Raw genomic sequence first — 13,243 nt, 5'->3', positions numbered from 1 at the left:
GTTACTGCTTAGCTGTTATGAGGCAGAGTCTCTCTCCCCCACCCCCTCCCTGAGGCAGAGTCTCTTTGTATAACCCTGGCTATCCTGGAGCTTGATATATAGATGAAGCTGGCTTTGAACTCACAGAGATTTTCCAACTTTTGCTTTCCTGGTGCTGGAATTAAAGGTGTACACCACCATGGCTGGCTCCAGATTCCCATTTTAAAGGTTAGTTCTTTTTTTTATTTTGAATCATAGGCTGAAAAACATTTACCTGCGTATGAAATGTCTTTTCAAGTTTTTATTTTAGAAATTTCAATCCCCTTTTCATTGTGTAGTTCAGGTTAGAATTGAATTCATGGTCCTCTTGCCAGCTTCCTGAGTGCTGGGATTGTAGGTATATGCTTCTATGCCTAGCTTGGTACTCAGTGCTTCTTGTTTTTGTTTTGTTTTGTTTTTAATTAGTTTATTTTAAATATATGAGTGCTCTATCCATATGTATACCTGCGTGCCAGAAGAGGCCGTTAGATTGCATTGTAGATGGTTCTGAGCCACCATGTGGTTTCTGGGAGTTGAACTCAGGACCTTCTCTTCAGCCCTGCTCAGTGTTGCTTTGGGTTTCTGGTCTATATAGGGAGTTCCAGTCTAGCCACAGTTACACGACAAAGAACCTGTCTCAAAACACAAAACAAAATGAAAACTACCTCTTCAAGTCTCCCAAGTTGACTTTTAAAGAATCTACTTATTTTTATTATAGCTGCATGATTGCTTTGATTGCATGTATGTGTGCTTATTGACTGAGGAGTCCAGAAGTAGGTGTAAATGCCCTAGAACTGGAGTTAGCCACCCTGTGGATGTTGGTTGTTGAACCCAGGTCCTCTGGAGGAACGGTCAGTGCTTTAAACTGCTGAACCATGTTTCCGTCTCCTAAAGTTTACTTTTTAAAAAAATTTTATTTACTTTATGCCTATGAGTACACTGTAGCTGTCTGCAGACACACCAGAAGAGGGCGTCAGATCCCATTACAGATGGTTGTGAGCCACCATGTGGTTGCTGGGAATCAAACTCAGGACCTCTGGAAGAGCAGCCAGTGCTCTTAACTGCTGAGCCATCTCTCCAGTCCTTAAAGTTTACCTTTTTAATTTGTGTTTTCATTTTTTTAAAAAATAGCATGAGGTAAAGAATCTTTCATTTTCACGAGCAGCCAGTTTCTTGGCTTCAGATAACAAGTTCTCTAAAAAGTGAACTTCCATGTAGACCTGATAATAAACCTGGATCTTTTGGAGAAGCAGCCAGCGCTCTTAACTGCTGAGGCATCTTGCCAGACCTTATTATATTTACATTGTTTCTGTGTGTGCTTGTGTACTGGTGCCTGCAAAGGGAGTATGTCCTCAGAAGCCACAGGCTTTGGATTGCCTTGAGTGGGTGTGAGCTATCTGAACTGAGTGCTAGGAGTGGAACTTGAGTCACTTGCAAGAGCAGTATGTGTTTTTACCTGTTGAGCCAAATCTTACACTCTAGTTTTTGTATACTTAACAATAGTCATTCTACCCAAGTGAGGTAGGATCTCTGGGTAGGTTTGTTGTTGTCGTTTTGAGATAAATCTGGCTGTACCTCAGGTTGGATAGGAACTTTCTCTATAGACCAGGGTGGCTATGAACTGACAGCAGTTCTCCTGCCTCTGCTTCCCAAATACTGGGATCACAGATGTGTGTCACCATGCTAGCTCATATAGTTTTTCCCTTCGTGTTACGCGTATGGACAGTTTTCCTACTTTTATTTATGTACATCACCATGTGCTTGGTGTCCATGAGGCTGGCAGAAGGCATGTTTATGTGATGTGAGGAGGTGTGCACGCCTACATTGCAGGTTGGATATCCTGCAGAGCTGGGTCTCTATCATTTCAGGATTTCAGGGATTGAACTCAGGTCATCAGCCTTGGTGCAAATTGACTTTAATTGCTGAGTCATCTGGTAACCCTCCATAGCTTTGCTTGCATTTCTCTGATGACTGGAGTGGTTGAACATTTTTGTGAATTTATTAGCTACTTTTATTTCTTCATTTGAAAAGTCTCTAATTTATTTGCCTACTTTATTGACTTTGGAAGTCAGACTCAGAGCCTTGCGTATACTGGGCAAGCACTGTACCATTGGGCTACATCCTCAGCCTCTTTTAGTTTTATTTTGAAACAAGTTTTCACTAAATTAATATGTTCGTTTGAACTCCCACTTGTAACCTAGATAATTCTCAGTTCTTGCAGTTGCTCTGCCTTAGCCTCCTTAAAAATTTTTTTTCTGGATACATTCTTTATTAAAGTATATTTATTAAATATATTCTTTATTAAATGAATAACTAAATTAAAATAGATCTACTATATGCTCTAGTTAAGTATGTATGTGCAAAGGTAAGCATATAAATATATATAAATGGATAAGTATATATGTACATACTAAGGAATCCAGTTGTACATACTACACAGCAAAACCTATATATCTATGTTTATTTCAGTACTATTATGGTAGCTAAGTCAGGGAATTAGGCAAGGTGTTCATCAGCAAATGAATGAAGAACATACATACACACACAAACACACACACACGTACACACATAACACACATAAGAGTGTCATTATTCAGTATTACGAATAAAATCAGGGTTGGAGAGATGGCTTAGTGGTTAAGAACACTGGCTGCTCTTCTAGAGGACCAAAGTTCAGTTCCCACATGGCAGCTCACAACTTTCTGTAACTCCAGTTTCAGGGGATCTGACACCTTCACACAGACAAAACATCAATGCACATAAAAGAAAAATAAGAAAATCATTGAAAATATTTTAAAAAGTGAATAAAGTCAGGGGCTTAATGTTTAAGAGTAGTTGCTTCTAATTGGCTCTGGGGGAGAGCATATACTTTATTTTGGCCTGGGTACTGCATGCAGGTGGTGCACAGACATACATGTAGGTAAAATACCCATACACTTAATAATTAAAAATAAAGATAAAATTATTTCAGGAGGCAGAGGTAGGCAAATCTCTACGTTTGAAACCATCTTGGTCCATATAGAAAGACCCTGCCTCAAAAGTTAAAAGTAAACTCTGAAGAAGAGTTTAAGAAGTGAGTCAGCATCAGAATGGTGGGGTGGGAGTGCTGGAGGGACAGCTGGAGGGTGACTCCAGAGCAGTCCAGGGACAGGAAGTACCAACCCTTCCTACATTTCAGTGGTGCTTGGAGAGATGTTTGTGCACCTAGGAGTCTTGCTGCCATTGAAGAGGATCTTGGTTCGATTTCCAGCACCTACATCAGGTGGCTCACTACCACTTGCAACTCCAGTTCTAGGAAATCTTATACCCTTTGGTGTCCACAGGCATCTGCACACACTCTGTGCACTCTAAACACTCAGATACAGGCATAGACATATGCATAAAAATAAATATTAGAACCTTAAAGTTCATAAAAAGGTTTGGGGCACTGGTAGGAAGTCCACACCTCATGAGTTAGTTCAACATGGGATGTGCGACAGAGCGGGGAGAGCCAGCTATCAGAAGTTAAGAACCGAGGTGCTGCAGCACAGACTGCTTCTCAAGTCTGTGCCTTAGAGAGAGCTAAGTGTAGGAAGGCTTGGCCTGACCTTTTCAGACTGGGATTTAGTCTTTTAGAGGGACCATTGTCTTGATGGCAGGCTCCTGTTCTAACAAGATGCACTTCCATGGTACTTTGTCTGGCATGCGTAAGGTCTTAGGTTCAATCCAAGCACCACACAAAAATAAAACAGAAACAAATCAGTACTGCACAGCACTCTCACGTGGAGGAAAAGAGTCCCAACAGTAGGAAAGGAGGCTGATGAGGAATGGGAAGGAAGGAATGAGTAAAGCATGGGTAATGGAGGGAGTGGGTCATTTTTTTTTAAAAGAATTATTTATTTTATTCATGTGAGAACATTGTAGCTGTCAGACACACCAGAAAAGGACATCAGATCCCAGATGGTTGTGAGCCACCATGTGATTGGTTGCTGGGAATTGAACTCAGGACCTCTGGAAGAGCAGTCATTGCTCTTATCCACTGAGCCATCTCTCCACGAGTGGGTCATTTCTATTGAAGCATCTTATGCTTGTCCTGAAAATGTCATCCGGAAACTGGTGGTTTGATGCAATTAACACAGATACTATAGGTATCTAAAGATACTGCAAGGTCACAGGGATTCTGTGGTTTGAGCTTCAGCAGATACTATAGCTGTCCTGGTACTGATGTAGATCAGGCTAACTTCAAATTCAGAGATCCTCTTGCCTCTGCCTCCCAAGTGCTAGGATTAAAGACTTGCACCAGTGCCAAACAGACATGTCTATTTTATATTATTTTGTACTGTCATGATTAAAATATTCTTGTATGGGCTGGAGAGATGGCTCAGCGGTTAAGAGCACCCGACTGTTCTTCCAGAGGTCATGAGTTCAATTCCCAGCAACCACATGGTGGCTCACAACCATCTGTAAAGAGATCTGATGCCCTCTTCTGGTGTATCTGAAGACAGCTACAGTGTACTTATATATAATAAATGAATAAAAATAAAAAAAAATATTCTTGTATGTAAAAAATGGTGTCTTCCTTGATTTGCATGCTTTTTCAGTTGCTCATTCATTTGTATTTTAGTTTATTTATTTTTATGTGCATGAATGTTTTGCGTGCACACATGTATGTGTACTGCGTGCATACCTGGTGCCTGAAGAATCTAGAATACAGTACCAAATCCCCTGTGACTAGAGGTACAGATGGTTGTTAGCTGTCATATGGGTGCTGGGATTTGAACCTAGGTCCTCTGCAAGAGCAAGTGCTCTTTTGAGCCATGTGTGTGACCCCTGCTTATTAATTTTTATTTGCCATATGAGTTAATTTTTCTTAATTTTTTTTGTGTGTTGGCCTATTTTACTAGAGGGAGCTACAGTAAGCTAGTGGGTAGGGTCATTCTCTTTTGTGAGGGTTGCAGGTAGGTGTGGAAGGGATCTTGTTTTATTAACTTAAAATGAGTCAGTTACATTATGATTTTTTGCACTGTTGAACATGTGCTCTGTATTAAACGGTAATCGCTTGATTTTTTTTTTTTTTTTTTATCTGTTGTCTTAACCCTTTCATCCTGTCTCAGGTCACTGGGTTGGATTAAGCTGGGATAGGGCAGATGGCAGTGCTCTGTTAGACCAACCATGTAACTGCTCTGGGTTAGTTCATGACTGCATGTGTGTGTTGGAGGATTGTATTTACATAGAAAGTTTTTCAGGCTGTATAAAACTTGATTGTACTGCTTTAAAAAATATTTCTTAATTTAAAATAAAAGAGCCTCAGATAGTATTAATTAGATAGATTAAGCTGTTTAATCCCTGTGACAGGGTCTTCTCTGTGGTTAAGGCTGGAGTTGATCTGGTAAAGTACGTGGAAGATGTTGGAGTGTAGGAGGTTGTTGTCTACACTGCTTGCCGTACCTCTCTGCACAGGAGCTGTGCCTGGAGGAGGGGAACCAGACCATTGTGGGCCTGGCTACTCTTGTATCTGCTGCTCCCTTTGCTGCTGACTTGGAATCTCCTGCCTGAAGGCAAGTTCTTCTGTTGGTGGGAGTTACCTTTTCTTTCATTAGACTTGTCCTCAGATTTCTGGTCTGTTTTTAGTTTTATTGATTTTCTTTTCTTTCTTTCTTTCTTTTTTTAAACACAAAGCTGTCCTAAGTGACCCTGAGATGTGATTGTTTTGTGGAGTGAGCTTAACTCATTGATGGATTCTATGTTGAGATCCTTCTCAGTTTTGGGGGGAAAATAAACTTTTTGATGAAACTCAATCTGTAAGTTCTAGTTAGCCTGGGGAGGCCTAAGATGCCCTAGAGTGACTTTTTGGGTAGCTTTCATTTCAGAAAGAACTGAGACACAGGACAGAGTTTGGACATGCCCAGTGAGGATGGAGCTTTGCAGGAAGGCATAGTGGAATTACGAAGTTGTAATTTCTCTGCATTTAGCTACAGTAAACAACTACATAGACAGAAAATAGAGGTACACATGGTTGATAGAGGTTGATAGTTGGTGCATAGAACCCCCTCTTCTTTGTTTAGTCCTTGACCCAGAGATTCTTGGCTGAGGCTAGAGTCAGTAAAGCAGGGATGTTTGCTGTAACTGTTGAGGGTCACTTTTTTGTCCCTCTTGCTCTTTTCCTACCTAAATAGCCCAATTTTGATGTCTGGCCACTTGATGTGTGCACTTTCTTAAAAGAGTGAGAGGTTCTAATTTTAAGAACACTTGAAATTAATTGCTTATGTTTTCTATGACAGGAAGAAGCTCATGGCTTTTTATTTCCTTCTTTTCTTCCCGCCCCCCACCCCTTTGGTTTCTTTGTCCTGGCTGTCCTGGAACTCTCTCTGTAGATCAGGTGGGCCTCCAACTCACAGATCTACCTCAGAGTGCAGGTATTAAAGATGTGTGCTACTGCCTACTGGCTATGGCCTTTTTACATATGCTGATCAGTAATTATTCCCTTCTTCAAAAATTTGAGCTTGTACTCAAATCCTGTTGCTAACTGTGACTCTTGTTTTTTTCTCCTTCCCTATGCTAAGGATAATCTCAGTGGTAGCGACCGAGGCAGATTCTTCCTGGTAAGCTAGTTCAGGGACATGGACTCCAGGGACTCGAGATCAGGGCTGGATGGGTAGAAGGGGAGACCTCTCTGCTCTGCTCACAGGAACTTTTTTTTTTTCTTCTTCTTTTTTCTTTTTTTCGGAGCTGGGGACGGAACCCAGGGCCTTGCGCTTGCTAGGCAAGTGCTCTACCACTGAGCTAAATCCCCAACCCCGGCTCACAGGAACTTTAAGAGAAACAGAGGGGTTGGGGATTTAGCTCAGTGGTAGAGCGCTTGCCTAGGAAGCGCAAGGCCCTGGGTTCGGTCCCCAGCTCCGAAAAAAAGAACCAAAAAAAAAAAAAAAAAAAAGAGAAACAGAGTCCAGTTACTCAAGGTTTACATTTTTCGTCGCCCTGTCTGATCGTTTCCAATTTCCTTGTAAAGAAATGTAGAAACCTAAGGTAACAGCACACCTGGCTTTTTAAAGTGATTTTGTAGAAAAATAAGATGATGCATAGGTAAGTACAGGACACTTTTTGGAAAGAGACCCAACAGGAACTGTGTTTTCACTATTTAATGATTTATTGCAAATGACAGATTAGACAGATTGGTTGGTAATCTGTTTCTGAGCTTGTTTTTGGAACAAAAGGGTGGGGGAGGGTAGGTGGGTTATTCTCCCAGATCTGAGGAAATGCAGCTCGCCACACAGTAATGAGGACACAGGAACAATAGGGATGATTCCTTTGTGCCTGCCCTTGAAAAGAAATGGGGAGGCATTGGTAAGCCTATTATGCATTGCCGTCACTCAAGTGTCCCCAGCAGTGGTGATGAAGTAGGGATGCTGTGTACTCAAAAATGACTGTCTGGGTGGTGGTTCTGAGAAAACGGTCCAATTGGACATGCAAATGTGCTGGTGCCAGGATCTTTAATTTTAAAATCTGTGATATAAAATTTAATATGTAAAATTTATGTTAGTCATATAAGCAGTAAGGAATTAAACATTTTACTTTTTTCTTAGTCAAGAGCATAATGTTTCTTGGGGAAACCATTTCCCTGGGCATACGGAAGCTACACTCCTATGTATCTGGTTCTGTTCTCCCTGTCTCCACGGGAGATCTTCAGGGTGAAGTGGTTCAGAAGGATGTGTTGTCAGGTATGAAGGCGCAGCTTGGAGGTCTTGGCGGGGTTTATGGGGAAGTAGGGTAGATAGGCTAAATAGCACAGGCCAGCACATGCTTTCATTTTCCTTCTCTCTTTTCCTCCCCCCTCCCACCCTTTCTTTATCTGTAGCTTTTGCTTTCCTGGATCTTTTGAGGTAGACCAGGCTGGCCTTGAGATCGACCTGTCTTTGTCTCCTAGTGAACTGTGTAGGGCAGGAAGGATGTGGCTGTGTCATGGTCTAGGTGTTGCTGTTTAAATCCAGGAATTTATCTCATTTTGAAGTGTATAATATACCTTAATTAGTTTTAAGAATTGAGAAAAAAGAGCTTGTACAAATTATTTTTGCCTTTAGGGATAGGTCGTTTATATTTTTTATCTTTTTGTTGTTTTTGTGTTTTTGGTTTTTTTGAGATAGAGTTTCTCTCTGAAACAGTCTAGCTGTCCTGGAAATTGCTTTGTAGGCCAGGCTGGGCTGGAACCCACAGAGATCCCTCTGTCTCTGTCTCCCAAGTGCTGGGATTAAAGGCATGCCTCGCCAGTAGATTATTTTTTTAAAAAAAGATTTACTTTTTATGTGTCTGAGTGCTTTGCTTGAATGCATATCTGTAGATCACTTGCATACCTGGTACCTGAGGAAGTCAGAAGAGGGTGTTTTGGGAGCCACCATCTGGGTACTGGGTACTGGGAACTTGGGTCCTCTGGGAGAACACGTTTTCAACTATTAAGCCATCTTTCCAGCCTTAGAGATTATATTTTAAAATGACAAGATAGGATTTCTTAGAGGGCTTGGACTTTTTTAATTTATGAAAAATGAAAGAGCTCATTTCTACTTTTATAGACCTTTGTAGTAGATATCTTTTTCTTTTTTGCCTTGGAGAAGAAGCAGAATTAGCTAGGAGACAAATAATAACTATATAGAAGAAGAGCAGAGAAGAAGGGACTTCTGTGGAGATAACAGCAGATGCTGCTGTCTAGGAGCTTGGAACTTGTAGATGTCTTCTCGTAGAGGAGTTTCCCTCTCACCTTGTTGCCCTTTCTGTCTCCTCCTCATCCCACTCCCCTTTTCCTCCACACTGCTCCTGTGTCTCTGCTCAGCAGTCAGTCACCCATTGTTTGCGTCTTACGCTCCCTGCACACAAGGACGACTAGTCTGGGAGCCATAGAGAATGTTCATCAATAAACCTCATTCATTAGGGATGTCTTCCTCATTTCATGTATGTGTTCACATAACTGTAGTCTTCTGTGAGGGGCATGGTTTACTCAGCTCTGTTTTTAAGGTTCAGTTACAATACTGTAGCGTGTATCAGTGTCTTGCTTCTTGTATGGCTGAGCAATAATCCATTGTTAAGTCAGCTGTGTCCATTTTTTTTTTTTTTTGGGTGATCACACTTTATTGGCTATTGGGAATCATGCTATTAAAAACAGTCAGTTCTTAGAACCTACACAACATTTGTAACTCCAGTTTTAGGAGATTCAATGTTATTTTTAAAGGAACTGACAGCTTTTTGTTTGTTTTTCTTCTCTTCTTCCCTCTTTCCTTCCCTCCCTCCCTCCCTCCCTCCCTCCCATCATTCCTTCCTTTTTTTGATACATGGTTTCTCTATGTGGCCCTGGTTGTCCTGGAACTTGCTCACAGGTAGATGGCCTCGAACTCAGATATTTGGCTTTGAACTCAGAGGTATTTGCCTCCCTTTCCCTCTGGAGTTCTGGGATTAAAGATATGTGCCACCAAGCACCTGATAGAAGTGACTTTTTTTTTCAATCAGTGTTAGAATATGGATGAAATTCATGTAGAGATCTGTGTTTTTGTGTCATATCAGTCTGATACAGAACATTATTCTGGAAAGATTAAAACCCTTCTAGTAAGAGCAAGAGTAAGAACTTTAGGAAGGTCAAGGAATTTCTTAACCTTTTGGTAAAGGAGTTGACACATTTTTGTGGTCTTTTTTGTATAGCCTGCACTGACTTTTCTAACCACAAGATGGTGGCCTTTTTCTAGGCTGTGTGATTCAAGTTGGTGCTTTTCTAGGAAAGCAGGGACTGAATTTTATATTCATATATACTGCCACCCACAAACCTCGCCCCCCCCCCCCCCCTCCAAAAAAAAAAGTTTTTTTTCCTGTGTACAGTCCTGGCTGTCTTGGAACACACTCTGTAGACCAGGCTGGCTTCTTAACTCACAGAGATCTGGGATTTAAAAACAGCCTGCACCACCACACTCTGCTAAGCATTTTTTTTACAAAAAGGTTTTGCAGCTTCAGGAGGACTTCGTGTAACTGTAGAGGGCAGGAGGGAGAGAGTGATTGTCATCTGGAGTGGGGATCTGATGACACTCCACCCCTTCACAAGCAAATGTTCATTTGACTGGATCTTGTGAAGGTCTCATGGGTAATCTTGATTTCAAGACAATAATGGCCAAGTCATGTCAATAAGAAAGTGTTCTATAAGCTCAGGCCTCTCTAACTCTTTTTTTTTTTCCCCCCACGTGGAGAGGGTTAATGAGAGATGAAGAGTAAAGGAGAGGAAAGGCTGGCCATGAGCACGTGCAGGGAAGGGGTGGGGTGGGGGTAGAGAGAAGGGACAGGGAAGAGAGGAAGAGCAGGGAAGAGAAGAGAACAGAGAGAGGAGAGAAGAGAACAGAGAGAGCCCCTCTAACTCTTTTTTTTTTTTTTTTCTTTTTTTCGGCGCTGGGGACTGAACCCAGGGCCTTGCGCTTGCTAGGCAAGCACTCTACCACTGAGCTAAATCCCCAACCCCCCCTCTAACTCTTAATGTTCTGTTTTTTTCCTTGATGTTTGCTGAGCTACAGAGAAGTGATACAGATAGATGCTTACTTTCTTCCTTTCAGGGCTGAGCAGTGGATCTCTGTGCTCTAGCAATATTCACCTATTCTTGAGCAGTTTGACCAGTTACACAATTTGAAATTATATAAAATTATCTGGAAAATTATGAATTTTTCACAATGTCATGCTACCCACTGCAAAACAAGCTTTCTTTTCTTTCTTTTTTTTTTTTTCTTTTTTTCGGAGCTGGGGACCGAACCCAGGGCCTTGCACTTGCTAGGCAAGCGCTCTACCACTGAGCTAAATCCCCAACCCCAAAACAAGCTTTCTTTAGAGGCCAACAGCAGGAGTGATCTTTCTGGAAGCATAAATGTTTAGGAAGCAAATTGAAAGGTAAATCATACATGGTTAACAACAAGTAGAGCAGCTCTCTTGAGGGTCTGGTGTCACAACCTGGTAACACAGGTTTTCGTGTTAGAGTACAATACCAAACATAGATTCCATTGGAATAGGTTTTAAATTCAACTGGAAAATAGTTGATTGTACCCAGAAGAGTTGTGCCTTTATTACATATTGGGAACATCACACTTGGTGTGCGGTGGCATTAACACATACCTGAATAGCCTGCACAGTGCCTTTATGACTACAAAAGCCAATTAGCAGCCCTAATGTTGATTCATGTCCCTGTGCTGTCTTAAGCTAACCCAGTAGGGTCTTACTGTCTCGTTTTGGCATGCTACTGACTGACTCACTGGCAATAGCCTGTTTCATATGTGGAGCCTTTGAGGGCTCTTTGGCTAATAATTCAGGGATGCAATCTATCCCTGGCACTTGAATTTTGATTTAGTAACCTTATGGCTTCTAGGGTGTCTTCAAAATTTTAATCAGTTTTAACATTTAGAGGGTCAAACTTTATAGGATTTTCTCAGTCATGTTATCAGCTATCTTCTCTGCCTTATCTATCCATAAAATGTACAGTTTAACAGTCACCTGGCTCCTAATCCCCTTGTGGACTGATTTCCCACCCTCATTTTTTAGATGCTTTTGCACATATTTCAGATGCACTCCTAAGTCTGTACATTCATAGGTTAGTGAAGCTTTTTCAGAAAGTTGGGAACAATCTGTGAGGGCCCTTTGCTGTCCATTCCAAGCAAGTATCAATTGGTCTTGGGATTCAGCAGATAACAGGATAGTTTAAAAAAAAGTGAGCTAGTGTTTCTCTGCCTTGCCAGGGCTGAAGTGAAATAAGGGTCATGCGTGTGCTTCTTTTCTTGTGATTGTTCTTGCTCTTAAGGTCTCATACACTTTTCGTGTCTGCCATACCCTCTCCATTGGGCACATCTGACTGTTGAAAAGGATCAGAGCTGGCAACTTTCCCAGAAGAAGAGACACACATAGCATACTTTTGGGGAGAATATTTACCAAGACAGGCTCAGCTTAGTCTTTTTCGCATTGACCATTTTATCTCGTATCTGTGTACTGTTGCTCGTTGCTTTTGATGCCCACAAGTCCTGCTAGAGACCAAGGCACACTCGGCCGTCATCCACCCACCACAGATGTTCTTCAGTTAGTAGAAGGCCAGTAAATCTGTACTTCAGTACCAGAGCCATCAGTCACCTTGATTGTCCTCACCTGCACACAGCCCATGCCTACCCTGTGAGAAGTAGCTTGGTGAGCCAGTTCACAAGACTTATTTCCTCCACAGCCGCCAGTACAGTGGGGATTCTTTCCATCTCGTTACCTCTTTGGTGAACTGTTGTTTGTACTTTAAAACTTGGTAGGTGCTCTTAGAACCATGGTTGTTTTTCTGTCAAAAGTTTCCATTGCAACTTCAGCTTTTCACAAATCCTTTACAATAGATAAAGTAAAAAAAAATGTGTATATCTGTCCCCCCCCAACCGTGTGTGTGTGTGTGTGTGTGTGTGTGTGTGTGTGTGTGTGTGTGTGTGTGTGTGTGTATGTGTCCTGTGCAGTGCAAGAGAAGGCCAAAAATGCAGAATCCTCTACAGCTTGAGTTCCAGGCAGTTGTGAGCTGATGACATGGGTTTTGAGAACTGAACTTGGATACTAGAAGAGCTGGAAGTGCATTAAAGGTTGTAAGTATCAGACTCTTGTATGAATGTGCCTTTACCCATGCACATAGGATACAGAGGTTAAGAGGTCAACATTGCCATCTTCCTCTGTCGCTTTCTAAAAAGTTTTGAGGCAGGGTCTCTAGTTGAACCTAGATAGAGATCACCAGGTGGCTAGACTGGCTGCCTCCCATCACTAGGATTACAGGCCCGTGAGCTCCATGCAGGTTTTTCGTGGGAATCAGGGATCCAAATTCAATTCCTCAAGTTCATAAAACAAACACTACTTATCTTCCCAGTCCTAACACACATCTTGCCAAATTTGATGTTTAGTGACTTCAGCAGGTCCTTTTGTCTGCTTTTCTCACTGCCTCTTGATTGCCTTGACACTTTATGAACCTGAGTTACATACTGGTCTAAGTTGCTCATTCACTAGAACCTTCTTTACTGGTGAAGGTCTTATCTTACCACGAGGCTTAGTACAGCTACAGAAGCCCCATATCAGTGGTGATATCCCTACTGAACTAACTTTCTTTTTTAAAAAAGATTTATTTATTTATTATTTGTATGAATGCACTGTCACTGTCTGCAGACGCACCAGAAGAGGGCATCGGATCTCTTTACAGATGGTTGTGAGCCACCATGTGGTTGCTGGGAATTGTACT

General features: G+C 41.7%; 1 protein-coding gene across 30 annotated transcripts in view; it reads left to right on the top strand.

Moving 5' to 3' along the window:
* Window positions 1–13,243, top strand: part of Ehmt1 (euchromatic histone lysine methyltransferase 1) — a 148,589-nt gene that overhangs the window by 15,111 nt on the left and 120,235 nt on the right.

This window comes from Rattus norvegicus, chromosome 3, assembly GCF_021556685.1.
Source record: "Rattus norvegicus strain SHRSP/BbbUtx chromosome 3, alternate assembly SHRSP_T2T, whole genome shotgun sequence".
NCBI lineage: Eukaryota > Metazoa > Chordata > Mammalia > Rodentia > Muridae > Rattus > Rattus norvegicus.
This window is presented reverse-complemented; position numbering and strand designations above follow the sequence as displayed.